Below are 14,084 nucleotides of genomic sequence, written 5' to 3'. Positions count from 1 at the left end.
CATCTGGAAAGATGTACTGCTCCTGTATTACCTGGATGGTTCTGGCTCCTAGCTTCTCTGCAGGAAGCAGAGAAGAGTTTTACACCAGGCCTGTACTCCAGGCCTGAGTTGTGTCTGGAGGATTCCAGAGAGTAGTAGAGAAAGACTCACTCACAAGTCAAGCCTGTGCTAGGTCCAGAGGGATCCAGTAGGAAAAGGGGAATGTGGAAGCTCTCCCACACACTCTCTGGGTCTGGGCTTGGTCTGCCTCTGGAGGGGGTCCCAAGAGCACAATGGAAGTTCTCACTCACAAGCCAGACCTAGGCTGGTTCTGGAGGGGTTTGGCAGGGTCATGAGAACATGGCTGAAGGTCTACCTCACATGCCAGGCCTGGGCTGGTTCTGGAGGGTTTTGGAGAGTCCTGAGAACATGGCTTAAGGTCTCACTCACATGCTGGGTTTGATCTGGGTCGTGAGGGATCCCTATAGCATTAATTCTTTGAAAGATTAAATACAATGGCCAAGTTATTTGTCAACATTATCAGAGAAAGAAACTAAAACACAAATCAGTATAATTATGAATGAAAAAAGTAAAATCACAACAGATTCTGCCAAAATCCAGGTCATCAACACCTAGTTCAAGAACTTTCATTCTAATAAGTGGGAAAATATATGATGAAAGGGCAAATTGATGCATGCATGTGAATAAATAAAGCTAAATCAAGAACATATAAAAATTATAAACAAACCAATATCAATGTATGATATTGAAGATGTCACTGTCAACATACCAATAAAGAAAAACCCAGGTCCTGACATAATCACTGCTGAATTCTCTAAGAAATTTGAAGGAAATATCATGCTACTATTTCTCAAGATCTTTCATGAAATAAAAATGAATCAATATTCCCAAATTCATTCCTACAATCAACTATTACCCTGACACCAAAATTAGAGAAGACTCCAACAAAAACTGAGAACTATAGGTCTATCATCCCAAGGAATACAGATGCAAAAATTCTCAATAAGATCCTGGCAAACAGAATGGATCAAATTATCAAGACTATACAATATGATAAAATAGGATTTATCCTCAGGAAAAAGGAAATATTCAATTTATACAAAACAAAATATCTAACACAACATATTTACAAAGTCAAGGACAAAATACATATGATCTCCTCTATAGATACAGAAAAATCATTTGACAAAGTTGAACACCCATTCATGACAAAGCCCTAAAGAAATTTGGAATTAATGGTCTTTATCTCAATCTGACAAAATCCACCTATAACTAGCCAACATTATATTGAATAGACAAAAACAAAAAGATTTCTCTCAAAAATCAGGATCAAGTCAAGGATGTCAACTCAACACTTCTATTCAAAATAGTTCTGGGAACATTAGCTAGAGCAATTAGGCAAGAGAAATAAAAAGAATAAGAATAGTGTCTCAGTTACATTTCTCTCATTTCTGGGACAAAATCCCTGACACCCAAAATTAAGCAAGGAAAGGTTTATTTTTTTTACAGGTAGTGGAAGTTTCAGTCCATACTTGGTTGGCTCCAAGACACAATAGTACATGGCAGAAGGCAATCATTCATGGTGGCTGAAAAACAACAAGGAGCAAAGGAAGGGGCCATGGATGTGGAAGCTAACAAGCCTCCCTCCCTACCCCATACCATATTCAAGCTATCCACCTCAGCTCACAGTTAGTGGAGGTTTTAGTTTGTCCTCAGCTGGCTCTAAGGCAGAATGGCACATGGCAGAGAATGACCATTAGGCAAAGAGCAGAGTGAAGGACTGGCAGCAACTCAGGCAGTTATCTAACCTCTCTCCCCTCATTCAATTGTAATGCACATTACCTACCCCAAGGCCAGGAGATAGCACTCACACCCATAATCCCAACATTGGATTGTGAATACACAAACTCTAGAAACTGCTCCATGTCTGCATGTGATGATTGATACCTTGTGTCAACTTGAGAAGTCAGAAGCTTGGCTGGATCAGCCTGGTCACTCCATGTCCTGGGGCATGGGGTGGCCCACCCTTGAGTGACTCAGCTCTAAATGGTTATATAGGGGTTTGAGGAAGGCTTTTGCAAGCCCCATTTCTCTAAAGAAATTCTGAACTTTGCAGTGCTTCGGAAGAGCTCATATCTTTACAGCCGCATCCACTCCCTTGGAGGAGTGCTAGTTGCAGTCAGCATAGAAGGAAGAGAGAGAGAGCCTTGATAGGTGGCCCAGCTGCTGCTCCTTCTCTGTTCTTCATTGTTTTCTGCTGCCATAAACTGCTGCCCTCTGTCTTGGAGTCAGCAGAGTATGGACTCTGACCTCTACTCACTCACTGTGAGCTAAATACACTTTTCCTTTCTTAATTTTGTGGGTGAGTATTTGTTCCAGCGAAGAGTAAAAAGTAACTGATACAGTTCAAAAAAAAATCTAGATTTAATAACAAAATTCAACAGCATAGCAGGATACAAATTCAACTCTGAAAAATCAATAGGATTCCTATAAACAAAAACACAAACTAACTGAGAGAGAAATTAAGGAAATACCTTTCATAGAAGCATGCAATAAATGATAAACCTATGAATAAATCTAAGATAGGAAGTAAGATACTTTTAATATCAGGCTTATGGAACACAGCAAGAAGAGCAAGAGACAAAAAGGCAATTCCACAAGGAACTCAACATCCAGTTATTTATGGGGAACAAATGACGTGGCCAGAATCTCTGTTTACTGATTACTTCTTTATCAGAGACAGTGGGTGAAGGGTAGTAGGTGATTCCAGAAAGAGTCATGGCAATTATGGTGGGCTAGTAAGAGGAAGACAGCTTCTTGCAAGGATGAGACAAGGGAAAACAAGGAGTTTGTAGTTTCCTCTGGGGAAAATGTTTACTATTGTTGTATGTTGCTTTAAAGATCCTTCTCATCCTTGGCAGGGTTTATCTTGTCCCGTGCGTGTCACAGTACCACCAACCATAGAGCTTTAGATGTGATCAGAAGAAAACAGTAAGATTTTGCATTCGAAGTTGGCTCAAAGGGGAGGACAACGATGACTTTGAACATGCCTTACACTCAATTTATAATCTGTGGCCCATGACACTTTACATTGAAAACCATAGTTTTGAAAAGGAGTCAGAGGATACCAGAAAATGGAATACCATCATTTGTCCTTGGATAAACAGAACCAATATACTAAAAATATCCCCACATCCAAAATCATCATATAGATTCAATGCAATCAAAATCACAATAGCATATCTCACAGAATTGGAGAAAACAATCCCTAAATTCATTCAGAACCAAGAGATACCTGGAACAGTAAAACCAATTCTGGATAACAAAGGCAAGGCATAGGGTATCATAATCCCTGACTTGAAATTATACTACAAATCTATTATGAGAAAAAAAATCATGATACTGGCAAAAACAGTACTGCAGATTAGTGAAACAAACTAAAAATTGCAGAAACAACTCCAAACACACCAAGTAACCTAATATTTTACTAAGGAGCCAAACACTTACATTGTAATAAAGATAACCTTCTTATTTATTTTTTAAAATTTGTTTAGCACAGGGTCTTACTACACAGATTGGATTTTTAGTGATTCTTCCTGTTTTTCAGCCTCCCAAGTGCTGGGATTACAGGTGAGCACCACCACGCTCAGTCTCTCTACCAGGGGCAGGGAGAGGTGTTGGCAACACAGACTGGGGATTGAACACTCAGCCCCTCCATCTGCATAACAGGTGCTTTAATCCACTGAGCTTTCTGGCCAGACCCTACAGCCTCCTTATTAAATGGTACTTTAACATGTTTGGCTTTCAACATGTCAAAGTTTTAAACTAGATCCATATTTTTCACCAGGCACTAACTTCAATCAAAATGGATCAAAGATGTAAATAATGAATCAGAAACACCAAATCTGTTGGAATACAGAATAGGTACAACCTTTGAAGACTTCAGTGTGGGAAGACTTTCTTAGTAAAATCCACATCACATAGGAATTATCACAAAAAATCAACAACTGGAATATCATCTTAATAAAGTCTTCAGCACAGAAAAAGAAGCCACCAACAGAGTGGAGAGATAAACCACAGAGTGGGAAAAAATTTACTTCTATTACTCAGACAAAACACTAGTACCTAGAATGTACAAAGAATTCAAAAATAATCAGACTCCCCACATTTAAAAGCTTACTACAAAAATGGCCAGAGGTATTTCTCAGATGAAGAATTAGAAATGGTAAATAAATATATGGGGGTAAAAAAGGCTGGCCAGATAGCTCAGTGAATTAAAGCACCTGCTTAAGCAGACACAGAGGTCAGAAATTTGATCACTGGCCATGCCAGCCTCACCCCCGGGGTACACTGAGAAAGCTATTGAGACTGGGTGTGGTCTCACATGCCTGTAATCCCAGTCTTTGGGAAGCTGAAAACAGGAGAATCACTACAAGTCTAATCTGTGCAGTGAGACCCTGTAGACCCTACACTAAAAAAAAAAAGAAAAAAATGTTCTATATCACTGGTCATTCAAGTGATACTACATAAAATAACATTGAGATTTCATCTCACTCCAGAAGTAATGGCTATTCTAAATAAATCAACCAATAACAAGAGCTGGCAGGGCTGTGGAGGAAAGGAGGCTTGCTCCACTGGTGTTGGGAGTGTAGACTTGTGCAGCCACTGTGGAAATTAGTGTGGAGATTGTTCATAAGACTAAAGGTAGATGTTCCATTTAACCCAGGTTTCCCTTCTTGTATCTTACCAAAAAAATTGAAATCATTATACTACATTGATATATGAACATGCATGTTGATAATAGCAGATATGGTGATATTTAAATTTTGGTAATGGCACAAATGGCCATCAACTGATAAATGGATAGAAAAGATGTGATTTTTTCATACAATGAAGCACTACTCTGCCATAAATAAGGATAAGCTTGAGACATCTCTAGCTGAATGTAAGCATCTTAAGACTGTACTCTATCAGAAACACATGCTTTTCCCATGTGAGTCATTGAAACTGTAAATAAAGACCAAAATACATAATAGATACTTAGAAATAGGAAGAGAATATTTGAATTGGAAGGGGAACATGGGAGGGGTAGGGAAAAAGGAATGAGAGAGAAAAAATAAAAGAGAATAAAGGGAAAAATGGAAGCAGGAGGGGGGAGGGAAAATGAACACTATAATCATATACATCTAAAATGTGTCAATAAAATGTTAGGCAGTGATGATCACTACACAAAGTAGGGCAAACTCAGAAACTGTATTTGTCTTCAAAAGCCCTAAGTTGCCCTCTCTCACTTAGAGATAATGGTGGGCAGCAGGTATCAGTACAATCAACAATAAAATATCCAGATTAGTAGTATCTTTCTTTCCTTACAGTCAAAACCTGCTCCCTGACAGCCCTTTGGGCAAATATATCCACTCTCTAGATATACCAGAAGCTTCCATAGAGAACTGCAGTGGACCCAACTAATCCAAAAGTAGCATGGCAACTGCTATAACAATCAAATGATCATTGGACCCACAACCTGCAAATATAGGTCTGTAACTCTGCTAAATTCAAGCAGAGTGTCTGCTACATTAAAAGTTAAATTATAATACTAGCATAAATTTAAAATACTCATAATCCAGAATTAATAAATAAATATACACTAGTCATGTCAGTGTTCAGGAAAATCATAACCCAAAATAAAAAGACATCAACCTGAGACTAAAATAAATGAGACTCAGATGATGGAATTATTTACCAAATATTTTGAAGCATGAACAGTAAAAAGAAAAAAAACTTCAATAGCAAATTTCAAATCTTGTTTAAAACATAAAAACAACAGAAATAACTGCAAAAATTCAGGCAGTGTAAAACAGAAAAAATTATGAAAATCAAGAGCGTAACGAGAGAAATCTTGTTGGAAAAGCTCTACATTACAGTAGAAATAATAGATCAAATAATGTAACTTAGAAAGAAATCCATAGACATTAAGTCATCTGAACAATGGAGAGAGCAAAGTTAAGATGAAAAATGAACAGAGAATCAAAGAGCTGTAGGAAAATAATTTAAGATTCACTATTCTTATTAATTGAGTCTAGCATAAAAGTCATATAGTTCTTGGCACAGGTGATAGAGCTAATCTCTTTAGCAAGCAGCTGTCTCTTGCCCTGGTTCTCAAGCATGCTACCTGGACAATTGGAGAATTTTTAACGGTGTCTTGTATTTTTTGTTGTGTAGCAGATCCATTTTTCAACATATACGCTTCTCCCACATTGCACAGTAATCAGTGAAGAGAAGCTGCACTATACTTTCAGTTTTTCTTTAACAAGCTCAGCTGAATATTCACTTTCATCACCCACCAGTTCTTTTTCCAAGCAAGAGCAGAACACAATTCAGCCAAGTATCCTGCCACTTTATAATGCAGATTCCTGCAATGTCCAATAATCCTTTTCTAATTGCCTTCTAAGACCTCTCCAAGAGCACCTTCACCTTTCATATTTCTGCCAACATTCTCTTTGTGGCAACACGTGCATCCTCTGAATGCGTTATTCACTGTAGAACTCTTCACTTCTTTTTTTTTAAGTATGTAACTCTCCAAGGGAGAAAAGTTATTTGCATCAAGTTACTCTATTTTTTTCAGTAAATACACATTAATCCATTAACATCTTTAAATAAATGGTGCAATAGCACTCTATTTCTCTGTACTAATATCTGAATTAATTTATTAGGGTTGCCATCACAAAATACCATAGAACTAGTGGGTCAAACAGACATGGCAACAGAAATCAAAGGAACAAAAACAAGAAAACAATTCTTTCCTAATTCCAGAGTTAAGAAGTCCTAAATTATAATACTGGCAGAGTTAAGTTTATTTCTCCCAGCCTATTTCAAGCTTCTGAGGGTAGCTGGAAAACCACAAATTTCTCTCTTATTAGGGTAACGGTCCAGCCTCTGACTCCACTCCGTACTCACATAGTCCCCTTGTGTCTGGGTCTCTGTTGTCTCCTCTTATGAAAACATCAGCTGCTGGAGTAGGGCTCACTCTGCTCAGAAAGCTTTGAACTTATCTTAGTACCCATATATTAGAAGAAAGCCAATTTCTAAATAGAGTTACATTATGTGGTTATGGGTTAGTTCCTGGGAGACATATATTTTAAGTTTTATACGTCATGTTAATGACTGAAACAAAAATAAAACTTCAGCTTCTACTTGGGAAAATACTGTTTAAAAGTGGTGTAGGAAAAGGAGACTAATGGAAGAAAAGTTTCTAAGCTGTTTGAAATGTTTAATGTTAAACGTATATAATTTTCGATACCCCACATGCTTTGAATATACTCTTGAGGAAAGTTGTGATTATCAGTTCTATTTTATTAATAGAGGCATTGCTTTCTAAAAGAAGCCCAGGTCTTTTTGAATTAATGTTGAAAGCTGAATCTCAAAATGAAATTTATATTTTACATGACTAACAATCTTACTTTAAGATCTTTTTCTATCTTCTTAATATCTGAGTTCTTCAGTAAGGAAATAGTTTTTATTTTTTAAGTTAGTAGCTTATATTACCCTTCTTTTAATCTTTAATCTTAATATTGGATTTGGATTATTAATGCTCTGCATCTTTGAAATAAAGAACTAACACTTGTTTTTTTGTGCTACGGATTCATTGCATATTGCTGCCAAGTGCTCTACCACACAGCTCGATCCCCAAATCCTGTATTTTGTTTTGTTTTAGTCTTTATTTCTATTTGATTGATTTCTGTTTCTACTTTTGTCCCTATTTACCATTTGGCTTGTATGTTTTGAAATTTTGTGATGTGATAATATTGGGATCAATGACTGTCCTGAAATGGTACGTCCAGTCTTTGGTTCTTACCCAGTTCAGTTGTGACCAGAATCACGGAAGCAATGGCATTTCTGAACTGAGGAACCACACGGCAGCGTTTCAAAGCCACAGTCTTGCCTCTTACCTCTGTGTGTTTGTGTTCTACTTTAGTTTTTCGTGTATTTGCAGCACTTTAATATTCTGTAGAATACAATATATAATCCATGAATTACTCATATATGCCTTTTAATTCAAAAATAACAAGGAATTTCCTATTTACTAGTTTATCAATTTCTAATTACATTTGAGCTCAGGTAAAACACTAAGGATAATCTTTGTCTTGAATTTATTTATCAGTGTGCTATGGATCAAGATTTTTTTCCTAGGTTTTTTATAGTTTAGGCAGCTATAATTGGTGGATGCTGTATTCTTTAATAACAATTAGGCCAAGCTCATTGATGGTATTCTGATTTTCTCTAGTCCTACTACATTTTTGTGTACGCGTTCTGTTAAAAAAGATGTTTGCCCACTGAGATAGCTCAGCAGACTAAAGTACCTGCTTAAGCAAGTTTGGGTGAGCACAGGGACCACAGTTTGATCTCCAGCACCGCATGCCCCAGGGTGGGCTGAGCCAGCCATGGAGTCCAGGCATAACAGCACATGCCTGTAGTCCCAGAGCTGGGGAGGTTGAAAACATGAGGATCACTATGAGTCCTAAATGTGTAGTGAGACCCTATAACAACCAAATACATTAAAAAATAAAGATAATGCTCAATCTTCTCATGTAAATACTTGTCTTTCTCTTTCTTCCCCTTCCATCTTGCTTGTAGACACTATTTGTCTAATCAACTCCTACTTCTCCATGCAGTATTTGTTGCAGTTCCCCTCTAATGGTTTTTTTCCTCCACCCTAATTCCCTAGATGCAAAATCTGGTTTTGGGAAGAAAGAAAAGAACTTATATCAATCCATACAGTTTGAAATTCTATTATTAGGTGCATACATATTTAGAAATGTTCTATCTCTCTAAGGAATTCCTCATCATTAGTGTGAAATTTCCTACATTATTTATTTTTATAAAACTACTATATTAGATATACAGCTATCATGTTTTCTTATCATTACTATTGCATGTTTGTTCGGTTTTAACCCAATTTCACCATTATTCTTAATATATATTGTTTGGGCATTATCCTTATTTCTTTTTTAACTTTTTTTTAAAAATGTATTTAGTACAGGTTCCTGCTATGCAACTTGGACTGGTGGTGATCCTCCCGTTTTCATCCTTACAAGCTCTGGGATTATAGGCATGTGCCACCATGTCTGGTTTTTGTGGCCAGCTCTGTGCACCCTGGCAGGGCCAGCATGGCATTCAGGACTGGGGATCAAACCCGCGTCCTTGAGCTTGCCTAGGTAGGCACTTAGACCACTGAGCTATCTTTGTGGCCCCATCCTTACTTTTTAAACATGGCATTTGGATTTGTATAGCTTCGTGTGCTGGTGATTAACAAACTCTCCTTTCTCTCTAGGCTAGACTTCTAGTGACTTCTCTTAACCCTGTTCCAGTTTTCTACTTAGTACTATTTGTACTGTTGGAAGCATCACACAGTCTACACTTTCTCATCTAAGCCATCAACTACCAGAACTTTTTCCCTATATTCTGAAGTCTCCTCCCTAATGTCCTTCCTGCAAATTACAAGTCACTGCCTAAAGTCCGATCTCTACATCCATGGTAATGTAGAATCACTATGCATGCTAAGAGTCTTACTTGTTGTTCAATTTATCAGGAATTTTTATAAGTCAATAAGCCAGGACAATATTGTGGTTTACTCCAGAGCTTCTCTTCACTCGTAAATTATTATTTAATTTATATTTATTTGTTTATTTTTTTAATGTGTTTCGTAGTATCATTATGCAATTCAGACTCCTAGTAATCAGACTGTCTCAGCCTCCCCAGCGCTGGGATTACAGGCATGAGCCACCACGCCTAGTCTCAGTAGCCAACTCAGCATGCCCAGGATCGGGGCTGTGAGGCAAGTGATTGACCCCCGCTCCCTGCACTTGCTTAAGCAGGCACTTAGCTAAACTATCTAGCCGGTCCTTTAAGCTACTCTTTATTTATTGCTTGTTTTCCTGTGACTAAAGAGATCTGTTTGTACTTTTGTCTAGTGTCGGTGTTGTTACTGTGACATCACGAGTCCTTTAGCAGTTGTTTCATTAATAAACAGGAGTCTCAGATTTTTGTTGTTGTTGTTATTGTTGCTGCTGCTACTGCTGCTGTTGTTATTTTGGTGTTTCATTTTACTTTTTCAACTTTATAATGATATTGGAAAATTAGTTTTGACTCCATGTTAGTAAATTCTTCTGGGGAGATAGCTCAGTGCCTTAAGTGCAAACCTACTAAGTGCCAGGCACATCAAAGAAAAAAAAAAGCAAGTTCTGTGATAAGCTAGTATCCTCAAGGAGGAGCAAAAACATTAATGTGCAAGTGTTGTGAGAGTGGACCTCTGAGGCTTCCTTACCTTGCAGAGATTCCAGATGAAAATTGTCAGAAGAAATTTCATGAAAGTTTTTCTTTTTCTTTTTTTCTGTTTTTTTACTGTGGTGCATATTGTCATCTTAATCAAGATGGCTATCTCTTCAAGTCACATTTGTGAAGGTCATCAAAGGCTTCCGAGACTCAGGGCCCTAGTCTTTAATGAAAACATTACACTGGGAAGATGAATAGTATTAAATCTGTTATTTAATGAGAGCTGTGGCAATCTGTTTAATATTTTTATTTGAGTGCTTGCTATAATATTGTAAGTAGCTTGTAAATATGGAAACTGCGTATTGTCCTTGTCGGACTATTTCTTTGAGTTTGGGGTATTTCTTTAAAGCTTTTTAAACTTAATTTAAAGATACTGACCAAATTTCACTTTACTATTTAATCATTTATTTATTTATTTTTGTATTTTAGGGAAGGGTCTACAGGGTGTTCATAGCTTCACTACTAGATCGGACTCATAGTGATCCGCCTGTTTACAGCCTCCCCAGAGCTGGGATTACAGGCATGTGCCACCACGCCCAGTCTCAATTGTTGTCTCAGTGTGGCCCAGGGGCGGGGCCAGCATGGCAGACCTGGGGATCAAAACCCAGGCTCCTGCACCTGTTTACAGGTGCTTTAATCTGCTGAACTATTTGACTGGCACTTCAGTTTATTTTTTTTAAATTCTATTTTTCTTTTATGTGTTTACGGCCTTCCCTTTTATGTATCTATTTATTATATATCTGTTAATTTTAAAATGTTTGGCAAATTGTAAAGGATTTATTAATTATCACATTTTAGTTTTAAATAAAAATTGTAAATAGTTAAAATCATCACAGAGTAATATATTGGTGATAAAAACAGAAGGCTAAATAAAAGAGAATAGTAACTCATTCTGCCTAACAGCCATGCCGAATGACTAATAGTATCTTCCAAATGCTAATCTCATCTCCATTTAATCCATACTGCATATATCTCCCATGTGTTCTTCCTAAATGCAATCCAATTTAAGTTGCACCCTTGCATCAAATCTATGGCTGATCCTGACATAAAATTCAAAGATGAGTTTCCTATCAAAGCAGGATGGAGCCCAGTGTACCCATTAACCTTATCCCCGACCCTCTCTTCTCTGTACATCCTCTGCTCCTGGCAGTGTAAGTTAAGTTGTCAATGGTGTGTTTCCTCATAACTCTATAACTTTATTCATACCATATCTCAGCTTAAAATTCTACCTCAAATTACTTTGGTTAGAAAGGTACATACCTCTGTAAGAATTAAATTTCAGTACCATCTTTCCTAATATTTTATTGAAACTCTCTCCTCCCTCAAGCAGTCTACTATTCTTTTCAATTTTAACTGTATTCTGTAGGCATTTCTAGTGTAATAAAGTGAAGGATGTATTACTGTAATTTATATTTATAGTTACCAGTACTGTGTGTGATTCTTATGAACTGAGTTCCATATGAAAGAATTTTTAAGGTTAGAGTTTGATTTTATTTATTTATTTTAAGAGAGGGTATAAATTAGAATTAAAACAGAAAAAAATATATGCAATAGAGATTTTCACTCAACAACATAATATGAATTTCATAGTATTTGTTGAAACACATAATGTTGTCTTCCAACTGGTTATGTATGTAAAACTTGAAGAAGTACATGCATGTAAAACTTGAAGAAGAAAGAGAAACAGAAAGAAATGGATAAGAAATTAAGAAGAGAAAAAAGGAGAAACAGTTGAAAAAAGATGAAAAAATTTAAAGCATTAAACGCTCCTTTCCATAGACCAGCAGACATGCACAGTACAGTTGTCCAAACCATCCTGCTTACATATGTAGATAAATCTCTTTTCCCCACTCCCTCTCCTGTTCTTCTCTTCGACTCAGTAACTCTTTCCTTTTGAATAAGTTCATTCCCTTTTCCTAGTATCTTATGCCCAAACTTCTTTTAAAATGATCAAATCTATTACAGAAGTTGACACTCTGTTAAAAATAAATACATAAACAAACAAAAGGATGGCAAGCATCCTGTTTGCTTATATGCAAATACTGAAGTCAAATACAGAATAAAATTTCTTTTTAACCTATGGGAAGAGATTCAAAACCCAAGGAAAAAAGATTATCTTATAAACAATGATATCATTATCAGACATATTAATAAATGTGTAAAATAATTATAAGCGTTTACAAATATGGGATGTGTTTAAATTATTTAAGTTCATTATAATGAAAGACACATTGCCATTAATCCATATCATTCTTCATTCTTAAACAGTTCTGGAAGTTCTCATCCATGTGTTTCTTTATTTGATGTGATTAAAATAGAATTTTGCTGCCAGTGGAAAGCCAGGCTCATAAAAACACCCCACTCTATTTTTTTCACTTTATATACCAGATTTGGCATTGTGCAAAATGCCAAATGTGGATCTTCCCCAAAGTGAAGGTGAGCGTGAAAGATAAGTAATTTTCAATCAACTCAGTTCAACTGGAGATACTCACAAAACAGTGCTTTCCAGAACTGTTTTAGAAAGAGTCAAAAATGTTGAGATAATTATGCTGAAAGAGAGGGTCATCGTTGCAGAAGACTAAGGCCAATATATTTCTCCCTAATAGTGTTTAATTCCAATATTCATTCTGTTTTTTTTCAGTAATAGTTCATATTTGACAAGAAATCAATATTATTATCCTTTGAAAATAATATCCTTCTTAGGCAGGGGCAGGGACCAGGGTTCTAGCCCCTTGGCATGCTGGCCCTGCTCCCAGGATGCTTTGAGATACTGACTGAGACTGGATATGGTGGCATGTGCCTGTCATCCCATCAGCACTTGGGAGGCTGAAACAAGGAGGATCGCAATGAGTCTGAACTGTGTAGTGAGACTCTGTAGACCCTGTAGACCATACTAAATACACTAAAAAAAAAGACAATGATATCCTTTCTGTGCTTTTAGTTGATCATCCCCACTAGAGTAAACATCCTGCAGAGAAAACACATCTTACTTGTCCACAGGTTCCAGCCATGCAAAACTGTTCCAAAAACTTAGACTGTAAGCATAGTCTTCATTGTATGTATTCCCTATGTTTGTTTCTGGTCCTGGGCCTTTCTTGAGCATACTTAATATTTCTAAGATAAAGTGGATGCTATCTGATAAATCTTAGTTTACCCTATAGACGCAGTACAGAGTAAAGATGGGTCTGCTCTTTTTCTCTAGTTTCTCAGTCATGTGTTTATCCTGCTGGTCCAGGAATACTCATTGTCATTGAAATCTGACAAAATTTCAAACAGAACAATTGCTCAACATATCTACGGAATAATGAATTAGGAGACAGCATATATTACGCTGTTATGGATGAGAAGGATCCTCAATAAAACTCATTATATTTATACCTGAAGACACAAGTAACTTGTTTAAATTTCCCTCTCAGAATAATTAGACACAACATAAGTCACACTTTACTTTTCCCTTTTTGATGAGATTAAAGGTGGGAAATTTATTAATTTGACAGAAGAAATTTCAGGTCAGCTCAAAATTGATGATATGGCATGGTATTGGTGTCAGTTTTTACCTAGGTTTATTCTGAGACTTTAGAGCAAAAAGACTATTTGAACTATTTTCAGTTTCTCCAGAATAGATCACCCTACAAAAGTAGTTTCTTGGAGAGAGACATTGCTAAAAATATTAAAAAGCCAAATGTTTTGCATTAGAACAATAGAAATGATAACTTGAGGCAACCCAAGATTTAGCAAGACTCTGACTTTCTCAA

General features: G+C 36.7%; 1 pseudogene; it reads left to right on the top strand.

The window, feature by feature from the left end:
* Positions 1-11,409: 11,409 nt before the first annotated feature.
* Positions 11,410-14,084, top strand: part of LOC101576448 — a 42,131-nt pseudogene continuing 39,456 nt past the window's right edge.

Source organism: Octodon degus, unplaced genomic scaffold (genome assembly GCF_000260255.1).
Source record: "Octodon degus isolate 3935 unplaced genomic scaffold, OctDeg1.0 scaffold00202, whole genome shotgun sequence".
Taxonomy (NCBI): domain Eukaryota; kingdom Metazoa; phylum Chordata; class Mammalia; order Rodentia; family Octodontidae; genus Octodon; species Octodon degus.
This window is presented reverse-complemented; position numbering and strand designations above follow the sequence as displayed.